This window comes from Bidens hawaiensis, unplaced genomic scaffold (assembly GCF_021521415.1).
Source record: "Bidens hawaiensis isolate Kalapana, Puna unplaced genomic scaffold, B.hawaiensis_p1.1 tig00024628_1, whole genome shotgun sequence".
Classification (NCBI taxonomy): Eukaryota; Viridiplantae; Streptophyta; class Magnoliopsida; order Asterales; family Asteraceae; genus Bidens; species Bidens hawaiensis.
In genome coordinates, this window is record NW_027493891.1 from 160,473 (window position 1) to 174,482 (window position 14,010).

Sequence of the window (14,010 nt, forward strand, 5' to 3'; positions counted from 1 at the left end):
ATTTATTTTCTAAGCGAACTTCACTTTAGGCGAAGTTAAACCTTAGGCGAACTTGGCTTCAGGCGAAGTTAAACCTTAGGCGAACTTGGCTTTTAGGCGAAGTTAAACCTCAGGCGAACTTGGCTTTTAGGCGAAGTTAAACCTCAGGCGAACTTGGCTTTTAGGCGAAGTTAAACCTTAGGCGAACTTGGCTTTTAGGCGAAGTTACCATTTAGGCGAACTTAGCTTTTCAGCGAAGTTGCCATCAGGCGAACTTGGCTTCAGGCGAACTTATCATCAGGCGAACTTGGCTTGCAGGCGAAGTTCATCAGGCGAACTTAGCTTGCAGGCGAAGTTCATCGCTTGAAGGCGAAGTTGCCCAGATGAAGGCGAAGTTGTCGCGCTGCAGATCTGTTTGCCCATAACTCCTTCGTTTCTTAGCCAAATAACTCGATTTTGGTACCCACGGAATCGTATGATCGGCGCCTACAAATCCCAACCATCAAATCGGCCTAAAATCGACGTTTTAGGGGTCCGATTTGGGCAGTTGGGTTTCGGGTCCGATTAACCCGTCAAATCCTAACCATTTTCAGTAATATTAGCTTTGCGGGATTAGTTCCTACCTTTCCAACTCAGTTCTACCAGCAAAATCTCTGGTCTCGACTTCGGATCTCGGTCGGTTATGTGTGTGTTTTTGAGTGTGTAAAAGAGAAAGATGGAAATAAAATGATATCTTGGGCTTGGGATGGGTATTTATATCTCTCAAGCCCACGGACCCAAGGCCCATTCTCATTTAACCCATCTTACGTAATCTAAGCCCATGACCTGTTCCTTACTCGACATTAAATAACTAAAACGTGAAATCACTAAACATAACTTTCTTTTATTTAACATTATAAAAATTTTAGGATGTTACAAAGAGGAATGTCCTACTCTTCCACACCTGTAGCAAACACCTAATCCCTTACTGCACTCTCCGGGATGTCTCTTCCCACATTTTTCACAAGCAGTGAACCCCTCTTGCCTTTCCTTCTTTTTGTGTGGATCCACCTCATTGGCTTCCTCTGGTTCTGGGGTTGGGTTCTTTTTCTTCGGTTCCATCCTCTTCCCCTTCACAGTTGGCAAGGTCCTCATAAATCATCTCGGCCAATTCCACGGCCGAGTCAAATGTTGCGGGCTTACTAGACTTAACCAAAGTGCGAACATTCCGCGGAAGTCCCCTGACGTAACACTTGATCCTTTTAGCTTCGGTGTTCACTATGTCAGGTACCAACCTAGACATGCGGTTGAATTCAGTGGTATACTCCCGTTGTGTCATCTCTCCCGCTTTCTAATTCAGAAACTTCATCTCCACTCTTTCAACTTCTGTATCAGCGCAGAACCTTTTCATCACCATGTCCTTTAGGTCATTCCAACTCATCGCCTTGATCTCTTCCCGGGTCTTCCTCTGCTCCACACTCTCCCACCAATACATAGCCTCATCTTCAAAAGATTGAGTGGCATAACCGACAGCTTGGTCAGGACGGCACTCGCTAATGCGGATAACCTTATCCATGGCGGTTATTCACTGAAGAGTAGCGATTGTGTCTCCTAAACCAGTCAGCTTAGGCGGGTCACAACCTTTGAAGGACTTATAGTTGCAACCGCCTCGGCCCCTCTTCCTATCATCATCTTTCACAGACTTTACCTCACTCGAGTCACCCCTTTCTCTCTCATCCTTTCTATTATTACCACCTGCCCCTTCAACAGTTCGTTCACGGCTTCCAGCAGATCCTTCGAGATTCAGGTTCTTCACAGCAGCAACTACAGCTTGAACAATGGCTGCTTGAACCGCAGGGCTAAGTTGAACTTCTTCGTTGTTGTTCTGGTCTCCTCCAGCGGCGCTCCCTTCATCTTCGGTGTAGGAAACTTCTTCTACCGAGGGTTGCCGGACAAGACGAGGCCTGCCACGACGTCCAGTGCGACCCCCAGTTCCCACAACTTCTCTAGCTCCAGCCATCAGTATTCTTAAAGGGACAACACAAACATCATCACTCAAGGAACTATTTAGTACAAGGATAGCAAGGCTAACAGGTAATAACAGTGGCCAGCTGTGACTAGCTGATCACGTTGCTTTCCGTGTCCTATTCGCTTCCCTTTATGAGTCTATTTGTGCTGGTTCTACTTAAGCAGTTAGTCAAATCAAACAATCAATTACTTCTATCCTTATCGTTCACGTATCTTTTCTTTCTCATTAACATATATCATTTAATCATACACCTCACCTTTACTGATTTTTGCTTGAGCGACACATGGCATTCTTGAACTGGCATCTTATTTCTTTTCTTACTTAAATCCCATTCTCTGTTCGAGTCTAAGCATGTAGGATGCTTAAATCTCTCGAACTTATGCTCTGATACCAACTTGTAAGGCCCCGAACCCGGTAGCCCTACTTTAGCGTCGGATTTACTCATAAACACAGTCTTTCAAATCAGAGTTTATTAAAACTTTTCGCGGAATATAAAACATCAATCATTTGTTACAAAACATTAAATCTTTTCTTTGATACCATAACACAAAACTTTATATTTAAAACATCTTTACTTCTTTCTTCAGATGCCAGCCGTTCAATCCATGCCATGCGTCATCCTCTTGCTAGCTCTGTAATCGGCTCACCTGCGTGCATACTAAAAGTCAGCTACGCTGAGTGAGTTCTAGTTAATCAGGCAACATACAATCTATTCCCATATATTACTTCCCGTATCCGAAGACACATATTACTACCTTAACCTTGTATAAATATCCATAGGAGGATCGTCACGTAATATTTATTAAAAGAACCATTACCATTACCCTACCATATATAATATCCATAGGAGGAACACTATACTATCCATAGAAAGAACACTTTACTATCCATAAAAGGAACACTATACCTTCCATAAAAGGAACAGTATACCTTCCATAAAAGGAACACTATACCTTCCATAAAAGGAACATTATACCTTCCATAAAAGGAACACTATACTTTATTATTTAATATCCATGTAAGGAGCTAGTCACTTCCCTTGACGATACGTGCAATATCCGAAGATCGTTCACGTACCGTCAAGCAATCATTCGAATATTTCACATTATCCATATAAGGCATACACTTATCTCTTAGGATAAGTGTATTAACAAACATATTGAGTATGCACACAGCCCGGAAAACGTAACACATAAATGGGGCTAGAAACTCACTTGAATTCTGCTTCTTTTTCTGATAGCTGTAAATCCCTTCTCTATCTGAGCTCGGCTGACTGTACAAGTTACACGTATCAATACTCGCCTGATCTAATCTGGTGGCCTAGTAGTAGCTTACTTAACTTATCGCTTTTTAATTTATTTTCTAATCAAACTTAGCTCTAGGCGAAGTTAACCTTAGGCGAACTTAGCTGTAGGCGAAGTTACCAGCTAGGCGAACTTAGCTTTACAGTGAAGTTGCCATCAGGCGAACTTGGCTTCAGGCGAAGTTGTCATCAGGCGAACTTGGCATTGGGCAAAGTTACCAGTTAGGCGAACTTAACTTTACAGCGAAGTTGCCATTAGGCGAACTTAGCTTGCAGGCGAAGTTCATCAGGCGAACTTAGCTTGCAGGCGAAGTTCATCGCGTTGAAGGCGAAGTTGCCCAGATGCAGGCGAAGTTACCCAGACAGCCGTTGTTCGGTTTCTTTCCAGCATTTTGAGCGTTTTTAACACCCTTGCTATGGTTCAATATCACCCACTACGCTTCCCGACCATCTTCGGTCGCTTATACACTAAAAAGCTTGGATCTTTAAACCTTAAAGGTCAAGAATCATACCTTTTTGAGCTTGTTTGGATCTTGTTTAACTTGTTAACACAACTAATCGCTCTCTCTCGGACCTGCCCGATTCTTCCCTTGGCTCAGCCGGTTCCGACGAAGTTAGTGGGTATGTGTGTGTTAGGGAGTTTGGTGAAATATGAAAGATATTTTGGGGTTTATGGGATATTTATATCCCTGAAATCCCATGGACCTAAGGCCCATTCTTATTTAACCCATCTCTATTAATCCAAATCCATAACCAACGTCCATTACCCGACACTAGCCCGACCCATACCAACTCCTATTCTTTTATTTATTTCCTGATAACCCGAGTAAACTTTCCCTCTATTATTAAGTAATATAATTAATATTATCTTGAAATTTCAGGATGTTACAGTTACCCGCCGCAACACGCGGGTTCTCTTACTAGTCATTATTTATACTTATAATCTAATTTAGGAACATTATATTTTAGTGATTCAAATTTTAAAAACTAATTAATATTAATTCCCTACTTTTCATCCTTATTTTAACTTGATTGAGATTCCTTATTTTTTGGGTTCTAATTAACTCCCTATACACATTCCTTCTATAATCCACTCTCCCAAAATTCAATCTCTATAAATACTTAACATTCATATGGTAATTCTTACACTATCAAACCTTCTTTAGCAAAAACAATTATCTTTGTTTGTAAGGTTTTTAATTTTTGTTGTGTTTATATACTCCCATTTTGTTATGTATTTTTTGGCTTAAAAGTCTTATTGTTCACAAATGAATTTTTTTTTCTTTTTTTTCTTTTTTTACTTTTTCACCACTAGGAAAATGGAGACAATAGACAATACCATGTTGAATCAATTAGATGTTCTTAACTGTGAGTGTATTCTCAAGGTGCGTATTTTGAGACTTTGGCGTCTGAAGGACAATTCAAAGCCTTGGCAAGATTGGTCAATCGAAATGATTGTGCAAAATGAAATGGTATTGACATTCATTAATTTTACTATATTATTAATACAAATTTGTCCTAATCTTAATAATAATGTTTCAGAGTAACATAATGCAAGCCTATGTAAGGAAGGCTTGCATTCCCAAGCATGATTTGTGGCTTGGCGAAAATTATGCTTTGATTATTCGGAAGGCCTCACTCGGTGCAAATATGTCTACTTTCAATCATATGATTTAGTATTTAAATATATCCTAATTTATTATAATTTTATATATTATAAATACAGTATTTTTATGCATTAGATATTTATATATATGATAATATAATTGATGATTTATTATATTAATGTATATACATAAATTACTAACTTATATTTCTACATTAATAAGTTACATTCCTTATGATTAAATATAGTCTGGATTTAAAGATATGAATTTAATTCATTTGTATTTATAATATTATAATGTAATTTGACCACATTACATTTAAGTAATTCAAATTTTGGGAAAATCAATTAATCCGCATTCCCTAATTTTCGTCCATACTTTAAGTTTATTGAAATTCCCTAATTTTTGTTTTAAATTAAATCCCTATATGCATTCCTTCTATATTCATTCTCCCAAAATTCAATCCTTATAAATACTTCACTCCACAATCTTACACTATCCCACCATCTTAGCAAAAACGATTGTCTTTGTTTCAAAGGTTTCTATTTTGTCTTGTGTTTATATCGTCCATTTTGTTATTTGTCTTGCCGTCTTAACAGTTAGTGTATCCTGATTGTACAAGATGAAATGGATTCTTACACATTCATTAATTTTTCTATATCATTCATACAATTTTTTACTAACGTTAATATTAATGTTTCAGTGAAATGGAATTCAAGCCTATGTACGGAAGTCTTGCATTCCCAAGCATGGTGTTTTATATCAATTACAATTATTTTTGTTTAATGTTTTTGTTTGTACTTATATTAATAATTATATGATTTTTTCTTATAATCTCTTTAGCTTATATATCAAAATCGAAGATTCAATGGAGATTTTCACTATTTCGTTTTTCCGGTAACGCGATTTAAATTTTCCGGTTGTAAATTCTAACATCAATTTTACATTTTTCACATGATTCAAATCTTCCATAATTTGTAATTTATTAATTATGTGATATTAATATTTAATTTTACCATTTCAAGTTATTGTTCCCAACTTGATATAGCTAATTAATTTCATGGATTGAGTTGTTTGATAAGATGGCTTTTATTTTTGTTTAATATTAATGTATATTTCTGTTAGTATTCATGTATTTATTTATTTTTCATAATTTATGTAATTCAATTGAGTATTTTATAATCCGGAAATGAAATTTAGTTGATTATTCTATAAGACATTAAATTATCTATAGTAAGATAATCAATTAAACTGTTGTTGGTCAAAGTCCAATTAATTTACCAATGTCAACGCAATTTAAAACGTTACTATACTTTCTAATATTATCTTACGTTACATTTTTAGATTTATACACATATAATATGTCATTTTAGAAACCGATTTTCCCCATTCAAATGTCATATATATATATATATATATATATATATATATATAAATATATATATATCAAAGTTCAATTCTCATCATTTATATGAAATTTACAAAAATATGTTATAGAGTTTGAATTTCACTATTTGTTAAAAATATATTTGTTAAATCCAATTTAATATATTTTCATGATTTTCATTATCGGTCAAATTTTATTTAATATATTTTCATGATTTTAATTACGTAAATACAATAATAAAGTTTCCATGATTTTCATTTATTTTCACATTTCCATGATTTTTATTATTGATCAAATTATACTTAAAAGTTTCTTGTATTAAGTGAAGTTCCTATGAGGTTTTAAAATTTTATATTATCTACATACTATTTCCTATTAATATAAATGTATTTTATTAATATAACCGTCTATTAAGCCTAACAAATCTAAACCATATTAAATAAGCAATTTGAAAAATTTAAAAGATGTTTATAGTACTTTTCAATCTCATCAAACTTTACATTTACCATTTATTTGTTTAACTATATATTATTTAGTTAGTCAACTTAAAAAATGGAAAGTTTTTTGAATTTTGAATTCTAACAAAATATTTAATACATTTGATTATGGAAATTAATTCAGATTCCTTAATAAGTTGTGAAATTTGACCATCAATTTAGTCTTAAGTATAACAAATTTAAATCCTATTAAATACGGAAATTGACAAATTTAAAATATTTTTTATAGTTTCTAATCCCAACTATCAATATTAATGCCTCAATATCAACAAACTTTTAATCTTATATATTTGACAAATTGTTAATTAGACATAAATGTCAAAATTAATGTATAAAATTGAAAAAAAATATATAATGAAATTGATTATTAAAGAAGGTACTAATCATCATTATTTATTTTTAATATTAGCAAACATTATTTCACCAATCTCAACGAAAGTAAAAAGATTTTTATACTTTATAAATCAGTTGTTGTCATTTTTCATATTATTTGTTCGATATATTTTCAAAAAACGTTTATTATTAACACAATTAACATTATATTATGATCATATTACCAAAAATAAACTTATTCAAATATTAATTATTTCCAAAATAGTTATAAATCTAATGGTTTTGACTATTAACGTTTTCCAAAACATCCGGATAATTATGGAAGTCAAATTAAATCGTTTAAACTCTAATTTATTTAATTTACACTAATAATATTGTTACAAAGAGTTTTGTATTTTAAGAATGATTACAAATGTTACAATAACTAACTATCATTTGACCAAAATGATATAATCATAATTAATGATACTATATTTTGCCAACTTCAAAATCATTTATACTTTCTATATATGTAAATCGTTTGATTTTAAGTTTTTAAAATATATGTTGACCACTAATTAATTTATTAGTTATGAGTTATGAAGTTTCTATAAAATCAATTTTGGAGGGTATTTATGACACAATTAGACGTTTTACTTTTTCAATAATTGTTAAAGTTGAATTTTTTTTTAAAGATTTTTCAAACGTTTACGTACTACATATAATAAATTTTAACTTCTATTATATTTTTCATTCGTAGAGAAAGTTTATGTCTCAAATTCATATGGCTCAGCTGTTAGTCGTGTGTTTATCTATGATTATTTGTTTGAAATTGAAGATTACAAAACCCGGTATCATAAAAAACTATGAAACTCATTAATTACACACACACACAAATATTGCTTATATCTGTTCTCAAATTAGTTATGCAAAATGTGTGTAAGACAATAAATTTTTATGCTAATTTCATTTGAGTATTATGTTTTAATTAACATGTGTTATTTGTACTCATGGTATAATTTATAAACATGTTTTAGATTTTCATTTATCTCTTATTGTCTTTGTATGGTTTTGTATTTGAATTAAAATAACAATGCTACGTCTTGTAATTAATGTAAAATGATGTTTTTTTTTATTTGACATCAACATTTCTTTAAAATTATAATAGATACATATATATGATTTTATAATTTCCAATATCATCAAACTTTACATTTTATTTATGTGTAAATGTAAATAATGTCTAAATTTCAAGATTTATGCCTTAAATAAAACCCACATATTTTCGATAACCAATTCTAAATATTCTAAATATATATGTTTGAATTCACAATGCAAATTATTATCATTATTATTTTTGGTTTGAATTATCAAGTAACTAATGTAACCACAAAACATCTTTGTTTCTATTCGTTTGCTTTCTATGGTAATAATGAAGTTATTTGCCGTCCGGTAACTATTTTCTGTTTAATATTACTGGGTAATATTATCATTTATTTATAAATGCAACATTTGCATGGTAACTATTTGTTAGTATTTATATTTTTTTATATTTGATTCAAAAAAGTTATGATGTCTTATAATTCATGTAAAATTATCATTTATCTATAGATACAACATTTGCATTTCATTAAATTTATATGATGTTATGTATATATTATATTTTTAAATATGTTCCACCAATGTGTAACACATGTATTATCCTATTATTAAATATGTTATGATTTTAAACATATATTGTATATTTATTACGATGCTATTGTTTTTTTTTTTTTATTTTCAGGTGGTAAAGCAAAATTAGTTTCTTTTGATAGTATGTTGAAGAACTTGATGGTGGGTTAATATGAAAGAACAAGGTTAGTCTTTGTGAATGTTTTTTTTTGTTTCGATGTAGATTAAGTTATTTTAACTTTGAACTTTTAATATCAAGACAATCTAAATGTTTAACTTTTTGGTCAAAAACTTGTGTATCATATTTGTGTTGCTTGGATATGTTATGTATATTTATTAGGTTAGTTGATATGTTTTTCCACTCGTGTATATTAAACATCGAAGAAGTTGATGGTGGGCTAATATGATGATAACATGTTCATGTCTTCGTTTGGTTTTTTAATTTAGGTGTTTAGTAAGTTTGTGTAAGTATTAAGTTTTCATATCCAGGGAAGTAAGTTGTGTTATTGTTGTTTCCTATGTAATATTTCTAATTTTCATGTCTTTAATATCTCTGTAAACACCAAATATAAATAACCTACAACTGTCACTAAAGTTAATAGTACATGGTTTCCCGGTTTTCTAATTTTTTTGTTTTGTGTATTAAAATCCTTCATTAAGTCAGCAAAATTGAAACATCATGCTCTATAAAATTCTGTTTTTATATTTATGTTGTTCATCTTTTTCATATACTAACCATATTATATTCTATTATAGATGTCTTCAAAATTAAAGAAAACATAATTTTGGTCAATCAACGTCTTCCAATAAGAGGGGCAATTCAAATAGTTAGTCATTTTAATATTTTTTAGTTACCCTTTAAAAGGTTTTTAAGATTGCCTTTTTTTTTGTAAACGTGCAACTTTAACGCCAAGAGAACTACTTACTAGCATTTTGAACGGTAACATTTTATTCTAAACGCTTTAATACACTATATTGTATTAAAATATAATTTGTTTAGTAACTAAAATATAGTGTATAAAAATTAATATGTTATTAACTAAAAATTAGGCACTTGTAACAGAAAAATATAAACGACTTTAAATATATTTATTATTAACTACATTATACCTTTTTAATAAACAAAATTTTAATAACATTGAATGTATGGTTACACATTTCTTTTTTCTATTTTGTTTTTATAAATGATACAAAACATAATTTTTAGTTATCCAATACTATTTTATTTTCTTAAAACCAATTAAAATATATGTTTTAATTAAGATGTGTATCCGAATCAATTATGCTAATTAGAGCGCCAAGATATTTCTCCATTATTTTTTACTTATATTTGGTTAACTCAATTTATATTGTTTCCAAACTTTGCAGCAAAATTCACAAATTTAGTTGTGGTCCATATAAAAATTAGTTTTTTTGTTTTTTAAGTATGATCATACCAATTATTTTTTTATATTTTAATTTGAACTAAAATTTTCATAAACACATTATGCTAAATAAAATCAAAAAGACCTATCTTTAGCAAGAGTTGACATATATCTCAGAGGCCCGGTGTTTACACATAGACAACTCTATGTAGTTTTATCAAGAGCGCAGAGTGTTAAAATTATTATATTAAACAATGAAGACAAAGTTACAAATAAAGAATAAATATGGTTTATAAGAAATTCTTTTTAGTAGCTTATGAATTTTACATTTTTAACTTTTGATTATGTTTTCAAATATTGTAATTTGAATGTTGTTTGGGTTTATCATTGTATTTCACAATCATTGGTTTCCGTACTAATATTATTTACAACTTAAAGTATGTTGCCGTCCCGAATAACATATAACAACTTATGTTGTCCTTTCAAATGACATGTATTTGTTTGAAAATTTAAATATTTCCACCCGTGTCATGCACGGGTTAATAACCTAGTCATACAATAAAACATGAATTATCAATGATCAATTTTATCAATTATCTCATATAACTAACAAACGGATCATGAAATATTTAGATTAAATGAGTCATGAGTTATAACATATAATAAAGGGATGCATTCAATATGTGGTCTTTTTTTATTTAATATAGAATTATTTTAATAGTAAGAAATTTAAAGATTACAAGTTATTTATGGAAAATACTATAATAGAATTAATACAAATTAATACAAATGAGTTGTCTAATATTTTATTTTGTTTTAGAATTATTTTATTGTCAAAAAAAATAGAGAAGTGGTTGATATAAATGGAAATATTATGAATGGACCAATAGGAAGAGAGCATGTGGACACAATCTCTATTGTTTTAATATATAGGTAGATTCGTCCAAAGCTTCGGGATCACAAGTTCTTCTCTCTGTTGTTGAAGGAACTGACTGGACTCAAAGATTGTTGTGTAATGAAAATCAAGCAAATTTGTCTATGTTCGAGCTTACTGAAAGATTTCAAGATGCTAGTGGGAACGAACTGTCTTCTGACAATGAGACAGAATCAGATTCTGATGATTCGTGTCAAATGCAACCAACTTCTTTTGCATGCATGGCTAATATTGACGAGGTTAGTTCTTCTTTTGTTAAGTTATCTAAAATGTGCCTTGTTCTGTCTGTGAAACTGTTAAGCCTAGGTTTGATTCATTGAAAGAGCATAATGACTTACTGGTAAAAGAAATTGCTTCAATCAAGAATACATATAGACAATCACTAGAATCACAAATGAGGTATATGGAGAAAATAGAAGCTATGTCTATAAGTAACCATGATTTTAAAGCTGAATTGTCAGTAAAATGACAATCAATTATCAACAATTTCAAGAGATTCTTAGGCATCGAACTAAGATAACTGAACTTGAAAATGAGGTTCTTGAGTTGAAAAGAAAATCAGGCAAGTTTCGAAACTCTTCGTTTTTTGTTAAATGAAATTATCGAGGAGATTGGTAAACAAAAAGATTCAAAGAAAGTAGTAGATTTTGATGAAGTACCACCCTCATTTCATAATGATTATACTTCAAATCCGTTTGTAGAAAAGGAGGAAATTGTTACTGAATCATTTATTGTTGAAGAAAAGCCAAAATTGGTTAAAACTGACAATGTTAATGTTCAATCTTCAACTCGAAAACCTCATATCAAAGTAACAACGTCTTTGTTGAAAACGTTGATAAAGTAATCATTGAGGACGTATTTGAACCTGACATTGTGCACAAGAACCAGAACATTCCAAATTCAAATCACATTTTATGTGAACCTCGTGAATTTGAGGAGGCAGTGTATGGTTCAACTGCATCTCAAGTGAAAAATGAGAAATATGTTAAGGTTAAGGCTAAGAAATCAGAAAAACCAAAGATTTCTGATGAGGATTTGATGCGTTTAGTCAATCCTGTGTCTTCTAAGCCGAATACTGGTCGAGTGTTTAAGCTGAAAGGAATTAGCAAAGTGTTCACTGAGAAATACATCCCGCTTAATCTTGTCAAGCCTGAATTGATAGAAAGCGTCTTTCAAAATGAAACCTCCAAGATACAAGATCTTGAACATGCGTCTGTGACTTCCAAAACATTAAATGCAACCGATACCTTGATAAAAGCCAAAAAAAATTGTTAAAATCTGCTAAGAAAGTTCAGTTCTTTAAATCAAATGGAACTGACACTATACAGAGTTTTTCAAAGTGTTCAAACCTTGATATTTACATGAAAAATGATGATTTGGACAAAGGTCTCATTCCTGGTGTTTTTCATCAACCTTCTATTGCACAAGTTTCTGCTAAACCACAACGTGAGCGTGTTGACATGAGAACCTGTTTTCCTTTTGGTGAACAAGGTCATGTGGTCAGAAACTGTGGACTAAAGAAAACACAAAATCTTCATCCATTTATCAAGGAACAAACCAAACCCGTTCTTGTGATTAAGGATATTTAGAAAATGTTGTTGTGTCTGAGAATCCTACTCTTCAGATTCATACTTATCACCATCAGGACAACATCATTGATGATCTTGGTGCCGGTGTGTAAACACGTCATTAGATTGCTACGAAAAATGATGCTAATATATTGTGCGCTGTAAGGCCCCATTAACGGTGCCCTACACTGGACGTTGGATTTACTCATTAACGCAGTTCTAAACATCAGAGTTAAATAAAAGTTTCGCAGAATATTAAAACTTTCATAAAACATTACATGATAATTCATAACTTGTCTTAATCAAACATTCTTGTCTTTCAAATTAAACATAAATTCATAAAAACAACTTGAGTCTTCAGATGCCAGCTCCTTTATTCATCTGCCATATGCCCCGCTCAAGCTAGCCGCCTCATCCTACTCACCTGCATGCATACTAAAAATCAGCTACGCTGAGTGAGTTCTAGTTAATCAGGTAACATACAGTAAGTATCTCACATGTTTATACATACGCATCCGAAGATACATATTATATAACCTGCTTACCTTTCTTACATACACATATTATCAAATACTTTCTTTCTTTCATTCTTTTCTTTTATTTCATACTTTTATGTTAAGCCTTACTTTTTCAAGAGCATTACACCCTACTGCCTTGAGTATTACTAGTGTTAACACCCCGGTTAAAGCGGTATACGCCCGGGTGCGACGTACAGATTGTCCAAAACACATGTGACACTATTAAGTGGCGATAATATCATTAATTCATTCAAATCTGTAACGATTCCGGCAAAATCAGGTATACCCTAACCGGTATATACTATTTATGTGTTATTTAATAATGAATATGTAAATTATGATGCGTTTATACGAGTATGTATGATTCATAGTACGAATTATACTCGATTATACAGTTAATCATATTGGAAATACGATTAACCGATTAACGGTTATTGAAACCCGAACGATCGGGGATTGTATTATAGACGAAATATATAATATTTAGTGATGTTTACGGAGTATTAAAGCTTCGGGATAAGTGAATTAAAGCACAGAAAAAGGATTTCGATTTAATGATACGTCGGTACGTTAAACGAAACCTTTAATACCAAACCGAGCAAGAGACGATCGATCAAGCCGAAAAAGATGCACAATTATTAATACTATGATGTTTTAAGTTAATAAATGTCATGGTTTAAGTTTTTTAAATCGGTTTTATATAAATTTCATTTTTAGCCGAAAAACGACCGTTTTAGCCTCGTTTTAAGCCGAATTAAACGTTTAATCGAAAAACGAACTGAACCAGATTATCCAAAACATTATCCGGATTACGAGAATCTGAATATGTGGCCATAAATGAAGTTGTGGGACCCACCCCACC